This window comes from Anomaloglossus baeobatrachus, chromosome 9 (genome assembly GCF_048569485.1).
Source record: "Anomaloglossus baeobatrachus isolate aAnoBae1 chromosome 9, aAnoBae1.hap1, whole genome shotgun sequence".
In the NCBI taxonomy this organism is placed as follows: Eukaryota; Metazoa; Chordata; class Amphibia; order Anura; family Aromobatidae; genus Anomaloglossus; species Anomaloglossus baeobatrachus.
The window spans coordinates 224,530,709-224,547,824 of record NC_134361.1 but is presented as its reverse complement, the minus strand read 5'-3'; the positions used below and the strand labels follow the sequence as shown (position 1 = coordinate 224,547,824).

Below are 17,116 nucleotides of genomic sequence, written 5' to 3'. Positions count from 1 at the left end.
TCTCACAATAGACTAGTAAAAGGCTGTAAATCTGTCACTGTAGGGGACGGCCCTATCTACATCTTTGATCCAGAGATATATCTGCAACTATGATGAGAATCGTCAATTTTATTTTTTAGTTGATAATATCCAGTCCCAGTATTATCCAGTCCCAATGTCAAACTGGAAATCTGGAAATGAAGGTATCGTCATAAGACAGCAATGTGTATACCATAACATAATAAACAGGATGATCACCAGACACAAGTAGTAATTACACCAAAGGCCAACCCCGAAAAGCACCGAACAATATCATGATCCAGCCACACCACACCTGTTCTGGCCAAGCTATGTTGGTTAAGGTCTCCTTTTGGAGGAAACAAATGTTACAAATACACCCCAGGCACAATCACCGCTCTACAGTTAAAGGGGCGATCCAGCCTTTTAAATGAATAGCTATTCTTAGTTTGGGTCATCATCAATAGTAGATCACCGGGGGTCTAACTTCAGGCAATTCCACAAATCAGCTGTTGGAAAGAGCCATAGCGCTTGTACAGGTTCTTCAGCTTCTTCCGTGTTTACAGCGACTTGTAAGCTGCTTTGTATTTTTTTCTTGGTGTTGCAAGAAAGGTTGAAAAAAAAGATTTGCCGGATCCAGTTTAGAGGCAACAACTGTAGAGTCCATGGCCGGACTAGAGCCCGTCCTGAGCACGTCTTCTGATTAGTAAGGCTACTGTCACACATCTGTTTTTTGGCATCAGACACAATCCGGTTTGTGCCTGATGCAGAGAATCCGTCACAAATTGTGTAAAAACTGATGCGACGGATCTAGCAAAAAAACGGATCAGTTTTTTTTCTTTTTTTCCATGCCAAAAGAGAAAGAGAGAGAGGGACCCCATCTTCATCACCGCGCACACACCGGCGCTACCGCCCCCATCATCACCGCGCACACAGGCACTACCGCCCCCATCATCACCGCACACACCGGCACGACCGCCCCCATCATCACCGCACACACCGGCACTACCGCCCCCATCATCACCGCGCACACAGGCACTACCGCCCCCATCATCACCGCACACACCGGCACGACCGCCCCCATCATCACCGCACACACCGGCGCTACCGCCCCCATCATCACCGCGCACACAGGCACTACCGCCCCCATCATCACCGCACACACCGGCACGACCGCCCCCATCATCACCGCACACACCGGCACTACCGCCCCCATCATCACCGCACACACCGGCACTACCGCCCCCATCATCACTGCGCACACAGGCACTACCGCCCCCATCATCACCGCACACCGGCACTACCGCCCCCATTATCACCGCACACACCGGCGCTACCGCCCCCATCATCACCGCGCACACAGGCACTACCGCCCCCATCATCACCGCACACACCGGCACTACCGCCCCCATCATCACCGCACACACCGGCACTACCGCCCCCATCATCACCGCACACACCGGCACTACCGCCCCCATCATCACTGCGCACACAGGCACTACCGCCCCCATCATCACCGCACACCGGCACTACCGCCCCCATTATCACCGCACACACCGGCACTACCGCCCCCATCATCACCGCGCACACAGGCACTACCGCCCCCATCATCACCGCACACACCGGCACTACCGCCCCCATCATCACTGCACACACACAGGCACTACCGCCCCCTTCATGACCGCACACACCGGCACTACCGCCCCCATCATCACCGCACGCACTGGCACTACTGCCCCATTCATTACCGCACACACAGGCACTACCACCCCCATCATTACCGCACACACAGGCACTACCGCCCCCCATCATCACCGCACACACAGGCACTACCGCCCCCATCATCACCGTACACACAGGCACTACCGCCCCCATCGTCACCACACACACAGGCACTACCGCCCCCATCATCACCGTACACACAGGCACTACCGCCCCCATCGTCACCACACACACAGGCACTACCACCCCCATCATCACCACACACACAGGCACTACCACCCCCATCATCACCACACACACAGGCACTACCACCCCCATCATCACCACACACACAGGCACTACCGCCCCCATCGTCACCGCACAGGCACTATCGCCCCCATCATCACTGCACGCACTGGCACTACTGCCCCATTCATTACCGCACACACAGGCACTACCACCCCCATCATTACCGCACACACAGGCACTACCACCCCCATCATCACCACACACACAGGCACTACCGCCCCCATCATCACCGCACACACAGGCACTACCGCCCCCATCATCACCGTACACACAGGCACTACCGCCCCCATCATCACCACACACACAGGCACTAACGCCCCCATCGTCACCGCACAGGCACTATCGCCCCATCATCACTGCACACACCGACACTACCGCCCCCATCATCACTGCACACGCCGGCACTACCGCCCCCATCATCACCGCACACACAGGCGCTACCGCCCCCATCATCACCGCACACACTCAGGCACTACCGCCCCCCATCATCACCGCACACACTCAGGCACTACCGCACCCATCATCACTGCACACACTCAGGCACTACCGCTCCCATCATCACTGCACACACTCAGGCACTACCGCACCCATCATCACTGTACACACACCAACACTACCTGAGTGACGTCACCGCTGACAACGCGACTCACTTCAGTTGCTCTGTGGAGCTTACAGTGAGCGGTCGTGGTCTGTGGCCGCTCTCCGTCAGCTTCTGATGTAGCAGAGCTGAAAGCGTCGTGGGACCTCGTGAGCATTACGTCGGACCTGGAGGGGTATTTGAGGATTTAAAAAAAAAGTGGTGAAAGAGGGTGTTTTTTTGGCTTTTATTTGAAATAAAGGATTTTTCGGTGTTTAAGTTTATTTACTTTCACTATAGATCATTGGGGGTGTCTCATAGATGCCTGCCATGATTAACCTAGGACTTAGTGGCAGCTATGGGCTGCCATTAACTCCTTATTACCCCGATTGTCACCGCACCAGGGCAATTTGGGATGAGCCGTGTAGAGTCCCAGGACTATTGCATCTAATGGATGCGGCAATTCCAGGCGACTGCTGGCTGATATTGTTAGGCCGGGGGGCTCCCCATCCTGAGAATACCAGCCTTCACCCGTGTGGCTTTACTTTGGCTGGTATCAAAATTGGGGGGGACCACACGCCGATTTTTTTAAAATTATTTATTGTACTGCACGATATAGACCCGCCCACCAGCGGCTGTGATTGGTTGCAGTGAGACAGCTAATCACTCAGCGTGGGGGTGTGTCTCACTGCAACCAATCATAGGCGGCGGTGGGCGGGGGAAGCAGTGAATACGAGATGGAATAATGAGCGGCCGGCATTTTTAAAAGAGAAGCCGCCAGAACAGTGTGACAGCCATGCAGCACCGCGCCTGTGATCGGTGAGTATGAGAGAAGGCGTGAGAGGGATGACTATGGATCCAGCTCCCATAGGATTCCATTATACAACATGCCGGACGGTGGTCCGGTTTTAAAACGTTGCATCCTTCGTCCTTTCCGGCAGGTCGGACAAAGAAATTTCGCCGGACGCCGCATGCAACGCAAGGCCATCCGCTAATACAAGTCAATAAAGAATAAAGCGGATCCGGCGCCGGATACGTTTTATCCGTTTTTTGCCGGATTGTGCCTGATGCCAAAAAACTGATGTGTGAAAGTAGCTTAAGACTAACATGACGTCATCATTAATGATCAGCAAACACTGCCATGCTCGGTACTCTAAACGAGCAGTCGGAAGCTCAGATAGGCTCAAGTACCGAGCATAATGGAAGTCAACGAGAAACTCAAGCATTTTTACTAAAGATTTTGCCATTGACTTTATTTATACTCGGTACTCAAGTAGAGCCCGTCCGAGTGTCCAGCATGCTCGATTCGAGTACCAAGCACCCTAGCATGGCGGTGCTCACTCATCACCATTGGGACATGACATTTGAATGACCTTATGGCAGGCCTACTAGTCAGAAGAGACGCTGGGGATGCCCAAAGGTAGGAGGTTCGCAAGGCTCTTTAACAGTGGCCTACTGACATGGCTGCTGGACAATTTCTTCCAAATCTTTTGGCTCAACTATTATTGCAAGGTATTGGGACAATTCTGCAATACATTGCACTGCGGCAACAAAAACTACAGTGTAGGCAAGTACAATGAATCGAACGGCTAATTCACACCTGTGTATAAAAATATGCATAAGTTATGGATGTTTGGATATGTTCACAAGCAACATTTTTGCTGCTTTTTTTTCCATAGGAAAACCTCAGATAATCAGAAAAAAGTGCAGCAGAAATCCTTCACCAAAACATGCATTTTTGGTGCTTTTGTTTGTGGCAGGGGGTTCTAACTGAAAGAATTGACATGCTGTATTTTTACAAAGAGCACCGCAGGTCAAAAATGCAACGTGCATGAGATTTTAGCTCCTATAAACAAGCCCTAAGGGTATATACGCACACAGGAGTTTTGTTTCCCCAGCAAAAAACGCACCTCTGGCCAAAAAAGCGCATAAAAAAAGCTTGCATTTTCAGTGCCTTTTTGCCGCGTTTTGGAGTATATTTGCCCGCGGTTTTTTAACATTGTCAATGGCAAAACGCAGAGAAAAAAAGCGCAGAAAAGAAGTAACATGCTGCTTCTTTTTTTGCCACCAAAACTGCAGGCAAAAAAAAAGCAATGTGCACATAGCCTTTTGAATTTCTCATCGACTTTGCTGGGGAAGGTCATACATGCAGTTTAGGACCACTAACTGCACCAAAAAAGCAGCAAAAAAAGCCGTGTGTGCACAAGGCCTAAGGCTATGTTCACACTAGAAAAATGATTTTTCTTAAGAAAATTTCTTAAGAAATTTCTTAAGAGTGAAGGATTAGTGCACCTGCGTTTTTGTCGCGTTTTCGGTGCGTTTTTGGTGCGTTTTTACCGCTGGTTGTTCCCTGCATTATTGTGCCAATTATCTATGGCAAATAACGCAGTTAGCTGCAGAAAAGTGACATGCTCATTCTTTTTCTTAAGAAAATCTACTGAAAGAATTTTCTTAAGAAAAAAAACGCAGTGTGCGCACAGCTAATTTTTTTTGCCATAGGTTTTGCTGGGGAATGTCTGCAGAAAGGTTACAAGAATTTCTCAAGAAATTTCTGCAGCAAAAACGGACCAAAAACGCAGGTAAAAAACGCAGTGTGTGAACATAGCCTAATACTGAAAAAAAAAAATTATTTGTTCTGTGTTTTATAATTTTCTTCCTTTATTGTATTAACTATTTCTTGCTTCTTTTGTAATGTTGACGACAAAAACAAAAAACCGGGACAAATCTGCACACGTGAACTAAGCAAACAGAAAAATAACCCAACGGCTAGGCTAAAACGATACCAGTATAGACCTGGTAGACCATGTCTCATAATGACAAAAAAAGGGAATTTATATAATTTTTTAATATTATAAAAAAAAAACAATAATAATGCTGATTAACAATAAACTATGAATGAGCCCCAGAATGGGGGCTGCTTATTGATATTTGCATCAGAGCCTGGACAAGTGGTGACCACGATATATACAGTGATATATTTTAGGGAGGTCTGTACATGCACACAAGATAAAACAAGTCAACAATCACTGAAAATAATGGTATATCTGTAACATACAACATAAAATAAGGGATTATAGGGATGATTAGTGAATGTAGGGCAATAAAGGAGGGGGCTATAGGACGTGTATCTGAAGAGCAGAACACAGGGGAGGAGGGTCTGCAGGAACAGACGTGGGATTTTCTCAGGACGCATGTATACAATAAGCAGATAGAGAACAGAGGGATTATGATGCTGTGTAAGGAGATGGAGGAGGACGGGAAGGAGCAGAGCAGGGATGTGTCAAGTAAAAGACACAAGGAGGTGTGAGGGAGAGCGGCGAATACATGGCAGCCATGTGCCATACTAAAGAGACTGCAGAGACATCACAGGGCAGCATGGAGGACAAGGCAGCAGATGTGCAGCACATGTAGACGTAAAGGGGGATGTGCCAGTCATAGAAACCAACATAGCGGAGAAGCGAGCAGCCGTGGGGTGCACATATAAAATACAATGTGGAAGGGTATCTGGATTAGAGCATTTGTAAGTGCTCATTCAGCAGTCCATTTTTTTAACAAACATGAAAAAATTGGGCTGATTTCCATGTGTGCTGCATCAGGTTTACCATCCATGTTTAGCCGGCGCGCACACATTAACCATCCATGTTTAGCCGGCGCGCACACATTTACCATCCATGTTTAGCCGGCGCGCACACATTTACCATCCATGTTTAGCCGGCGCGCACACATTTACCATCCATGTTTAGCCGGCGCGCACACATTTACCATCCATGTTTAGCCGACGCGCACACATTTACCATCCATGTTTAGCCGGCGCGCACACATTTACCATCCATGTTTGGCCGGCGCGCACACATTTACCATCCATGTTTAGCCGGCGCGCACACATTTACCATCCATGTTTGGCCGGCGCGCACACATTTACCATCCATGTTTGGCCGGCGCGCACACATTTACCATCCATGTTTAGCCGGCGCGCACACATTTACCATCCATGTTTGGCCGGCGCGCACACATTTACCATCCATGTTTGGCCGGCGCGCACACATTTACCATCCATGTTTAGCCGGCGCGCACACATTTACCATCCATGTTTGGCCGGCGCGCACACATTTACCATCCATGTTTGGCCGGCGCGCACACATTTACCATCCATGTTTAGCCGGCGCGCACACATTTACCATCCATGTTTAGCCGGCGCGCACACATTTACCATCCATGTTTGGCCGGCGTGCACACATTTACCATCCAAGTTTAGCCGGCGCGCACACATTTACCATCCATGTTTAGCCGGCGTGCACACATTTACCATCCATGTTTGGCCGGCGTGCACACATTTACCATCCATGTTTGGCCGGCGTGCACACATTTACCATCCATGTTTGGCCGGCGTGCACACATTTACCATCCATGCTTGGCCGGCGTGCACACATTAACCATCCATGTTTGGCCGGCGTGCACACATTAACCATCCATGTTTGGCCGGCGTGCACACATTAACCATCCATGTTTAGCCGGCGTGCACACATTAACCATCCATGTTTAGCCGGCGTGCACACATTAACCATCCATGCTTGGCCGGCGTGCACACATTAACCATCCATGTTTGGCCGGCGTGCACACATTTACCATCCATGCTTGGCCGGCGTGCACACATTAACCATCCATGTTTGGCCGGCGCGCACACATTTACCATCCATGTTTGCTCGGCGTGCACACATTTACCATCCATGTTTGGCCGGCGTGCACACATTTACCATCCATGTTTGGCCGGCGTGCACACATTTACCATCCATGTTTAGCCGGCGCGCACACATTTACCATCCATGTTTAGCCGGCGCGCACACATTTACCATCCATGTTTAGCCGGCGTGCACACATTAACCATCCATGCTTGGCCGGCGTGCACACATTAACCATCCATGTTTGGCCGGCGTGCACACATTTACCATCCATGTTTGGCCGCTGTGCACACATTTACCATCCATGTTTGGCCGGCGTGCACACATTTACCATCCATGTTTGGCCGCTGTGCACACATTTACCATCCATGTTTGGCCGGCGTGCACACATTTACCATCCATGTTTGGCCGCCGTGCACACATTTACCATCCATGTTTGGCCGGCGTGCACACATTTACCATCCATGTTTGGCCGGCGTGCACACATTTACCATCCATGTTTAGCCGGCGCGCACACATTTACCATCCATGTTTAGCCGGCGTGCACACATTTACCATCCATGTTTAGCCGGCGCGCACACATTTACCATCCATGTTTAGCCGGCGTGCACACATTTGCCATCCATGTTTAGCCGGCGTGCACACATTTGCCATCCATGTTTAGCCGGCGTGCACACATTTACCATCCATGTTTGGCCGGCGTGCACACATTAACCATCCATGTTTAGCCGGCGTGCACACATTAACCATCCATGCTTGGCCGGCGTGCACACATTATCCATGCTTGGCCGGCGCGCACACATTTACCATCCATGTTTGGCCGGCGTGCACACATTTACCATCCATGTTTAGCCGGCGCGCACACATTTACCATCCATGTTTAGCCGGCGCGCACACATTTACCATCCATGTTTAGCCGGCGTGAACACATTTACCATCCATGTTTGGCCGGCGTGCACACATTTAAGATCCATGTTTGGCCGGTGTGCACACATTTACCATCCATGTTTGGCCGGCGTGCACACATTTACCATCCATGTTTGGCCGGCGTGCACACATTTACCATCCATGTTTGGCCGGCGCGCACACATTTACCAATCGTGTTTCAATATAAAAACACAAACTTGCTTTATCCATTAAACACAATAAATACAAACAAAAAAAACGGCACGAATAACATTCAATGACCTATTGATTTGAATGGGAGAGGTTGATCCTGCTTTAAAGGCTATGTTGGCTTCATTTTTTTTTTTCTTTAATATTGTGGACACAGGGTCTGCAAAAAAACTAAGATATGTGAAAGCTCCATAGACTATAAATGTGAGCATGTTCTGTCAAAATCACAGATAAAACAGCTACGTAAAAAAATGGGCGTCTGAATGAGACCTAAGGGTACGTGCCCACGATCAGGACCTGCCGCGCCCTGGACCTGAGACCACAGCTGCTCGTGCCCATGATGCATGCTCGGGCAGTTGCGATCTCTCTCTTCTGTTCTCCCTGCAGAGGACGCTCGTGACGCTGCAGGAAACAATTGACATGCTGCGGCTTGGAAAGCCGCACCGCAGATCAGTGTTTGCTGTGGAAAAAACAAGCACAGTAGGCACAGGATTTCTAGAAATCCCATCCACGGTGCTTGTACTGTACAACGCAGCGTTTTGGACGCAGCTGAAGCATACTACATCCAAAACGCTGTGAAAACTGATCGCGGGCACACAGCCTAAGGCTTTCATTTGAGAAAATCAGTCCAACTATGCAAATCGCACTCTGATCAGAGTGTCATCAGTGCGATCCGATATTCTTGGAAGTGGAGAAGACGGGGGAAAAAAAATCACCATCTTCTCCATTCTGTCAGTCCAGAAAAATCTGACCACAGTTGAATGTCATCCAAAGGCTGTACGGATTTCTTAACTTGCATGGCCTAGTCTGATCCGATTTCTTCCTCGTGGTGCAACTATGAACAGATTCGGTCCTAGAAAAAAAACAAGACATGTACACGGACGGCCCCTTAAAATAACATTGGGCCGATTGCGATTGTTTTGTCGGATCACACTCAGACCGATAATAAGGTCATGTGAACCCGGCAAAAAACGGGATTTATGGATTATCGGAGGTGGAGGACGGTGACACATCATTTAAAAGGTGACTGTATCAGCGCAGGTCGAAAAAAAACAAAAACAAATATCCAAGGAATGAAAGGAGCGTCCACACAAAAAAAGTGGGGCAGGAGAGGAGCAGACAAGGGGATGTAAAAATATAGCCTCCATTTATATCCTTTTACCCCATTAGTGACCTCCTATATCTTACCCCGATTAATCAATACCTATATCTTACAATTTTGCCCATTTACCCCACTGAGTCACCTCCTATATATCTTCCATTATTATCCATTTACCCCACTGAGTCACCTCCTATACTTTCCATTAGTATCCATTTACCCCACTGAGTCACCTCCTATATATCTTCCATTATTATCCATTTACCCCTCTGAGTCACCTCCTATACTTTCCATTAGTATCCATTTACCCCACTGAGTCACCTCCTATATATCTTCCATTATTATCCATTTACCCCACTGAGTCACCTCTTATATATCTTCCATTATTATCCATTTACCCCACTGAGTCACCTCCTATATATCTTCCATTATTATCCATTTACCCCACTGAGTCACCTCCTATACTTTCCATTAGTATCCATTTACCCCACTGAGTCACCTCCTATATATCTTCCATTATTATCCATTTACCCCTCTGAGTCACCTCCTATACTTTCCATTAGTATCCATTTACCCCACTGAGTCACCTCCTATATATCTTCCATTATTATCCATTTACCCCACTGAGTCACCTCTTATATATCTTCCATTATTATCCATTTACCCCACTGAGTCACCTCCTATATATCTTCCATTAGTATCCATTTACCCCACTGAGTCACCTCCTATATATCTTCCATTATTATCCATTTACCCCACTGAGTCACCTCTTATATATCTTCCATTATTATCCATTTACCCCACTGAGTCACCTCCTATATATCTTCCATTATTATCCATTTACCCCTCTGAGTCACCTCCTATACTTTCCATTAGTATCCATTTACCCCACTGAGTCACCTCCTATATATCTTCCATTATTATCCATTTACCCCACTGAGTCACCTCTTATATATCTTCCATTATTATCCATTTACCCCACTGAGTCACCTCCTATATATCTTCCATTATTATCCATTTACCCCACTGAGTCACCTCCTATACTTTCCATTAGTATCCATTTACCCCACTGAGTCACCTCCTATATATCTTCCATTATTATCCATTTACCCCTCTGAGTCACCTCCTATACTTTCCATTAGTATCCATTTACCCCACTGAGTCACCTCCTATATATCTTCCATTATTATCCATTTACCCCACTGAGTCACCTCTTATATATCTTCCATTATTATCCATTTACCCCACTGAGTCACCTCCTATATATCTTCCATTATTATCCATTTACCCCACTGAGTCACCTACTATATATCTTCCATTATTATCCATTTACCCCACTACGTCACCTCCTATATATCTTCCATTATCCATTTACACCACTGAGTCACCTCCTATATATCTTCCATTATCCAGTTACCCCACTGAGTCACCTACTATATATCTTCCATTATTATCCATTTACCCCACTGAGTCACCTCCTATATATCTTCGTTTATCCATTTAGCCCACTGAGTCACCTCCAATTCCCCACTTAGTCACCTCCTATGTGGCAACACAATTGGGAGTGTACATACGGTATAATTCTGGTGGGTTCAGTGAGAAAAATGATATGTTTTAGGGTTATACATTTAATTTAATATCACAATTTGGGGGTGTATATATAATTTCATTGGGGTTCAATGAGAAAAATGATATAGATGTGTCTATATAGCACAATTTAGAGGTGTACATAAAATGTTTGGGTGGTTCAGTGAGAAAAATTATACAGACAGGTCTATATATCCCAATTTAGGGGTGTACATATAATTTGAGGTAATTTTTTTTGGGGGGGGATTAGTGAGAAAAATGATATAGAGGTGTGTATATAGCACAATTTAGGGGTGTATATATAATTTCTGAGGTAAATGTTGGGGGTTCAGTGAGAAAAATGATATAGAGATGTCTATATACACAATTTAGGGGTGTATATATAATTTCTGAGGTAAATGTTGGGGGTTCAGTGAGAAAAAGGATATAGAGATGTCTATGTACACAATTTAGGGGTGTATATATAATTTCTGAGGTAAATGTTGGGGGTTCAGTGAGAAAAATGATATAGAGATGTCTATATAGCACAATTTAGGGGTGTATATATAATTTCTGAGGTAAATGTTGGGGGTTCAGTGAGAAAAAGGATATAGAGATGTTTATATAGCACAATTTAGGGGTGTATATATAATTTCTGAGGTAAATGTTGGGGGTTCAGTGAGAAAAATGATATAGAGATGTCTATGTACACAATTTAGGGGTGTATATATAATTTCTGAGGTAAATGTTGGGGGTTCAGTGAGAAAAAGGATATAGAGATGTTTATATAGCACAATTTAGGGGTGTATATATAATTTCTGAGGTAAATGTTGGGGGTTCAGTGAGAAAAATGATATAGAGATGTCTATGTACACAATTTAGGGGTGTATATATAATTTCTGAGGTAAATGTTGGGGGTTCAGTGGGGAATCATTATGTAGATGTGTGCATATGTTATAAATGGGGGTATACATGTATTTTCTGAGGTAAATATTGGAAGGTTCAGGCATAAAAAACGAGTTAAACGGTCAGACATGTATACAGACACGACGTGTATATGAGGAGGAGGATGTACAGCTGATTTATGAGGTGATTATGGCAGGTAGGCGCTGTATACAGGCTGCCTGTATCACATGGGGTATATATGAGAGCACACGTATATACCCCCTCCTCACACATCACACGGCCGCGCACTCACCTGGCCGCCGCCGCTCCGGCCTCTCCGCCTCCTTCGATATTTATTTCTCCACCAGGAACATGGCAGTTCCGACACATTGAGCCAGACTTCAGGAAGCGTCAGGTGCAGCGATGAGCGGCGGGCGGGGCGACCAATCAGCTACCGAGATCAGAGAGCGCGACAAACGAACGTCCAATCCCAGCTGGAGGGAGGCGGGATTATGCAGATGACAGCGTCTGGATCAGTGCGCAGGTGCTCCCGGCTCAGGAGGAGGATGAAGATGATGAGGATATTTTATTACTATTTTTTTTATTTCATTTTTTTATTTATTTTTATATTCTGTTTTCATTATTATTCTGTATAAAGAGTGGGGCAGTCCTGTGGGCTTCAGCATCTCCTCTGTGACTGGACATTTCCAGCCTTAAAAAATATTAAAAAAAAACATATATATATATTGTATTATTGTATAATATTATATATATATATATTATTTTTTTTTTTTTTTTTTTTAGAAGAAAATGTTATTAAATAATATGAAAAAAAACCTATATATATATTATTGTATAATATATATAATTAGATTTTATATTATATTTATATATATATTTTTATATATATATATTTTTATATATATATCTATTATTTTTTTAAATATATATATTTTATTAATAATTGCTGTATTACGTAATATCTTAAAATATTGTTTATATATATATATATATATATATATATATATATATATATATATATACACACATATATATATATTTATATTTTGTTTATATTTTTATATATTTTTTTTATTATTATTTTATTTTTTAAATATATATATTTTTTATTAATAATCTCAGTATTACTTAATATCTTCAAATATTGTTATAGTGATCAGCGCTCAGTTGTTTTGTCCCCCCCCTTCCCCCCCTTACTAATTACAAAGCTGAAAATCCTATTAAAGAATTAAAGGAGCTTTTTCTGGGAAAGAAATGTGAGAAAAGGAGAAAAAGAAAATCAGTAAAATAATAAAACTAATTCCGGGTTGTGCATTTAGTGCGGATTTTCGGCACATATTTGACCGCGCGTTCTGCATATATATATATGAGATCGCAAGTAGAAATAATCCAGGATGGGTCGTCCATATTGGATCGGGTGGGGTGGGGGGCGACGCCTGGAGACCCCTTCGATCAGCTGCTTGCATGTCGCATGGCACCAAATGTGAGCGGAGCCAAAAGAACATGAGCCGCCATTTTCTGGTACTGCAGCTCGGCTCCTATTGAAATGCATGGGAGCTGCAGAATCTGAGAATAGCCACTAGGCGGTGTATGGAGCTGTGGTGATCCGGCTCTATATATTAGTAGTAATAAGGGGCTATTGGACATGAGACCACCACAGACCTGATATTGACTACTTATCCTAAGAACAAGCCCACTGGTGGACCCAGACAGAAAAGGGCCCCTGTGCAGGAACAATATACGGGCCCTTTACAGCCCCAAAGGTCATCATCATGCATAATTTCACCTGCTTTGGAGGTAGAAGTGGGCCCCAGGTGGCACCAATTAGTTGTCGGCCCCCTGGACCGGCCATCAATATCAAAGTAGAGAGAGAACCCTTTTACAGATTAATTCCCAAAAAATCAAGTTATCTCCTATCCATCAGTCAGACTTCTGGGACCCCCAACAATCCTGCAAACAGGGAAGAACGGAGTAAAAATGTGCACGCCCGACCTCCTCCCACTCATTGTCTATGGGACTGATGATGTCTTATGGACAATGAATGGTGCAATAAATGTGCACGCCCAACCTCCTCCCACTGATTGTCTATGGGACTGATGATGTCTTATGGATAATGAATGGTGCAATAAATGTGCACGCCCAACCTCCTCCCATTCATTATCTATGGGACTGATGATGTCTTATGGACAATGAATGGTGCAATAAATGTGCACGCCCGACCTCCTCCCACTCATTGTCTATGGGACTGATGATGTCTTATGGACGATGAATAATGCAATAAATGTGCACACCCAACCTCCTCCCACTCATTGTCTATGAGACTGATGATGTTTTATGGACGATGAATGGTGCATTGTCTATGGAACTGATTGAAACGGCCCAGTACAGGGCTTAGGTATTTTCATCAGTCTCATAGACAATGAACGGGTGTATGTGTGCCGCCCCTGTGCCAGCAGCTGGGCTGCTCGGATCTGGAGCCGCGGTGGCTCGAGGGGTCTCAGGACCCGGGGGTCGTGCGGCCACTCAAATGAAGGGGGGGGTATTTTCAGGGGATTGTGTTAACGTTTGTGACGCCACCCGTGGTATGTGGTAATTTGGAGTACCACCGCTACCGTTGGAAGTACCCAGGGTGATTAGAACCCTCCACGGGTAGGGGGATGCCCCGGGGCTCGGTGATGGTGTTCGGTGAGTGCCGTGGGGAGCGAAGGGGTCACTTGCGTACTCACTCAGTCCTTTAAGCTGACACCGACAACTGGATAGACCAAAGTTCTGGACACCGCTGCCGCTGAGGGGAGTTAGTTCGGGTCCCGTCCCCAATGGTGCTGCCTGGTGATCCGTGACCTTCCTCCTGGCACTAACAGTTTACTTCTCTGTTGGTCCTGGTAGTATGGAACTTGCCGGGTCCCGCTCCCCAGTATGGCTAAGTGTGGGAGCTTGCTCTCAGGGTTCACGCTTGGGATTTTCTGGACCTTTTTTGTGGAAAGTCCTATCCCCCTCGTTGCACTACTACCCCGATTCTGGAGCGGGTGGATAGCGGATCTTGAAGGCTCCGTTCTCGTCAGGTAAATTATCGGGTTGCCTGAAGCTACTCCCTGACCTAGGGTCCACGTACCCAGTCGTGCCCTGGTCCCAGCCCGGTGATGGTACAAGGCCGCCAGCTGTCCTCCTCGACAGTTCCGTGCCCCTTGCCACGATCCCCTGCGACCGGGGGTCCAGCTCTTCTAGGCCCAGACCAATGTCTGCCACCTAGTTACTTCCAAGGAGCCCTGCTCCTGACCTCCTCTCTCCTTCACTTCCTACACACTTCTCCCCTCTCCTGACACTCCTGACCTCCCCTTAACCAACCCCCCAAGTGGGCGACCCTATTCCACTCAGGCCGTCCACTGGTGTCTGGGGGGTGTGGTGCAGAGTGTACCTAGGATTTTGACTAGCTGGTATTGGCAACACCATGTAGCTAGGGACCCGTAACCAAGAAGGAGGTGGATACTGCACGGGAGGGCAGATTGTGCAATACCCTGTGACCACCTGATAGTCCAGGGGCGCCACATATGTTCACCGTCCTCCGGTCCATGCAGAGCACAGTTCTAGGGATCAACAGGATTCGCAGCGATCAGCAAGTTAACCCCTAAATTACAGACAGAAGTAAAAACGGAGGGGTTTATGTCCTGACATTATATATTCTTGACAGATCTCATCCTCATAGGGATGGCTCCTACATCCAGTAATAGGCCTCGATGGTGAGAGCAGGCGAAGCGGAGACAGATCTGCTGACGCAGGGACTGGCGCTGACCCAGCTGGCGTGCAAGGCAGGAAGGCATGAAGATTGTCATTTCCACACCTGTACACGGCGCTGGCAATTAATCCCCTTATATGTGTGATGGCGGCACCTGCTCCCCGCTGATGAGATGCCGCTCACCTGAGAAACAGTGGATTCGGGCTTAGAGCCAGGGTAACATGATCATTAGTCTATGGGAGCAAAAGTGCCTTGTGCAGATAGTCAGTGTGAACACTACTCTATTCACCATGTGTGGGTGCAGTGGTCACAGAGGCTCACGACCACTCCCATTAACCCATAGAAGTGAATGGAGCAGTGGTCATGCCAGCATTACTACTTTTTTCACACAAGGGGTTAAGGGGAAGCCCAAGTGATCATTCATGTATCATCGATCCTGTGGATACTTAAGAAATGTTGTTTATGGACAATCGCAATAAAGGAGAGGAGAGGTAATAACTAGTGATGAGCGGGCACTACCATGCTCGGGTGCTCAGTACTGGTAACTATTGATGAGCGGGCACTACCATGCTTGGGTGCTCTGTACTGGTAACTAGTGATGAGCGGGCACTACCATGCTTGGGTGCTCTGTACTGGTAACTAGTGATGAATGGGCACTACCATGCTCGGGTGCTCAGTGCTGGTAACTAGTGATGAGCGGGCACTACCATGCTCGGGTGCTCAGTACTGGTAACTAGTGATGAGCGGGCACTACCATGCTCAGGTGCTCAGTACTGGTAACTAGTGATGAGCGGGCACTACCATGCTCGGGTGCTCAGTACTGGTAACTAGTGATGAGCGGGCACTACTATGCTCGGGTGCTCAGTACTGGTAACTAGTGATGAGCGGGCACTACCATGCTCTGGTGCTCAGTACTGGTAACTAGTGATGAGCGGGCACTACCATGCTCGGGTGCTCAGTACTGGTAACTAGTGATGAGCGGGCAGTACCATGCTCTGGTGCTCAGTACTGGTAACTAGTGATGAGCGGGCACTACCATGCTCGGGTGCTCAGTACTGGTAACTAGTGATAAGCGGGCAGTACCATGCTCTGGTGCTCAGTACTGGTAACTAGTGATGAGCGGGCACTACCATGCTCGGGTGCTCAGTACTGGTAACTAGTGATGAGCGGGCACTACCATGCTCGGGTGCTCAGTGCTGGTAACTAGTGATGAGCGGGCACTACCATGCTCGGGTGCTCAGTACTGGTAACTAGTGATGAGCGGGCACTACCATGCTCGGGTGCTCAGTGCTGGTAACTAGTGATGAGCGGGCACTACCATGCTCGGGTGCTCAGTACTGGTAACTAGTGATGAGCGGGCACTACCATGCTCGGGTGCTCAGTACTGGTAACTAGTGATGAGCGGGCACTACCATGCTCGGGTGCTCAGTACT

The 17,116-nt window shown here is 46.9% G+C and overlaps 1 protein-coding gene across 7 annotated transcripts in view; it reads right to left on the bottom strand.

Annotated features, from left to right (window-relative positions):
* Positions 1 to 12,339, bottom strand: part of RALGPS1 (Ral GEF with PH domain and SH3 binding motif 1) — a 531,171-nt gene extending 518,832 nt beyond the window's left edge. For all 7 annotated transcript variants that reach the window (XM_075324643.1, XM_075324647.1, XM_075324648.1 and 4 more), the window contains exon 1: positions 12,243 to 12,339. The gene's annotated coding sequence lies outside the window, so the exon portion shown is untranslated. The remainder of the gene's footprint in view (positions 1 to 12,242) is intronic.
* Between the last annotated feature and the right edge of the window lie 4,777 nt (positions 12,340 to 17,116).